The sequence below is a fragment of the Callospermophilus lateralis genome, chromosome Y, assembly GCF_048772815.1.
Source record: "Callospermophilus lateralis isolate mCalLat2 chromosome Y, mCalLat2.hap1, whole genome shotgun sequence".
Classification (NCBI taxonomy): Eukaryota; Metazoa; Chordata; class Mammalia; order Rodentia; family Sciuridae; genus Callospermophilus; species Callospermophilus lateralis.
Genome location: NC_135326.1, coordinates 6,638,720 through 6,640,623, shown reverse-complemented (window position 1 = coordinate 6,640,623; position 1,904 = coordinate 6,638,720). Strand labels below are relative to the sequence as shown.

Here is a 1,904-nt window from a genome sequence, read left to right as displayed (position 1 = left end):
TTTTTTTTTTTTTTTAAAGTTGCTGCTCCTGGTTAAGTAGGTTCTTTTCTACAAAGTATTCTTTTTATTTATTTATTTTTTTGGAGAGAGAGAGAATTTTTTTTTTATATTTATTTTTTAGTTTTCAGTGGACACAACATCTTTGTTTGTATGTGGTGATGAGGATCGAACCCAGGCTGCACGCATGCCAGGTGAGCGCGCTACCACTTGAGCCACATCCCCAGACCAACAAAGTATTCTTAGTCCACTAAATTTCAGAGACTTTCAATAGTTACTTGCCATACACCAATTTAAAAAACTGTATATAGATTTGGTATTATCCAAGGAGACTGAGCTAGAGCACACAATGGGCCAGTTGACTCCATGTATGTCATATGCACAGGATTAACACTACATGGCTTTAACAGTATCCTCCTCTTAAAGGAAAGTACCATAGTGACTGTGTACAGTGTTGATTCATGGAAAGGCTGATTACCTCTTGGTGAAAAACCACTAATATGAGCTGTTATACATCTTTGTGAAGGTTCAACTACAATTTCCATTTTGTTTATAGATCCATTTGTAAGTTACTTGCTATATATGGCAGATAGGCAACTGAATGATTTCTCTGGTTCTGATACCTAAGAGATCCTTGTGGACACGAATGAGGTGGTTATTTGAAGAACTAGTTGGCAAATCACATAGGAGCTCAAGATGCCCAGTTGAGAAGATTGCACTTGATGCTATGAAGTGCTAAAAGACTGAAGGATACTGAGAAGGTGGTGAATTGTAAGCTGACTCAGGAATCTACTGCTGTTTGGGAAAATACTGAGAATGTTATTGTTCTTTTGTTGTGGGTAAACAGATAAAGGATATTGACCATAATAAGAAACTGGGCTCTGTGATTAAGATTGCCATTGTGTATTTTGTACAGTTGACCTTCCTGATGAACTCTGAGGTGTCTATCTAATATAAATAGAAAGAAAGACATAGAGATCACTTGGAATTTGTGGAAGAATTTGCAAACCTCTTTGTACAGTCAAACCAGAAAAAAGGCTTCTTCCAATATTGTAACAAATAATTGGATTTGTACTATAACCAGGTACATGGATGTATGTAGGAGGTGATGGTAATGAAGATGTTTGTATAGCAGATGGATTCATTCCCATTTTCATGGAAGATGGCTGTTGAAGTGGTGTTGAAGTTAACGTAGCTGTGAGTCTGTTCTGTTCATTCATTAAAAATGGATTGTGTCTGGGGGAGGTGGTACATACCTGTAATCCCAGCAGCTCAGGAGGCTGAGGCAGGAGGATCAAAGCCAGCCTCAGCAAAAGTGGAGGCCCTAAACAACTCAGTGATACCCTGTCTCTAAATAAAACACAAAATTAGGCTGGGGATGTGGCTCAGTAGTCAAGTGCCCCTGAGTTTAATATCCAGGACAAAAAAAAAAAAAAAAAAAAGATTGAATTTGGAGATAGCAGCCCACAACCACTAAAGCTGTGTATGGTTTATGAATCAAACTTATCAGCTGTTTACTTGCTTATCATGTGAATCAGTGTGTCCATCACTTGAGCTATGAACCATGTTTGACCACCATTTATGTTCAGCTCCATTTTCTGGGTGAAATAGGTACTCAGAATAGATACCCATATTAAAATGCAAAATGTAATTTCTATGCATCCTATTATCATCTGGATACTATGATATTCCATATGTAAGTAGTTTTGATTCTCCTGGGAAAGAATTTGGCAACAGGCATCAAGATATTAAATCAACATTTGCTAAATGGAAAAACTCTCATATTTTGCCTGAGAGCTCTGCAAATTCAGTTGTCTTATAGTAGAAAATGATAATTTGGTTGCAGAAATTGTAAAAATGATTTATCTTGGAAAAGACATTAAAGGATTCAGATATTTGACAAACAT

The 1,904-nt window shown here is 36.8% G+C and overlaps 1 pseudogene; it reads right to left on the bottom strand.

Annotated features, from left to right (window-relative positions):
* Positions 1-290: 290 nt before the first annotated feature.
* On the bottom strand, positions 291-1,563 carry LOC143639717 (TGF-beta-activated kinase 1 and MAP3K7-binding protein 3 pseudogene; annotated as a pseudogene).
* Positions 1,564-1,904: the final 341 nt, after the last annotated feature.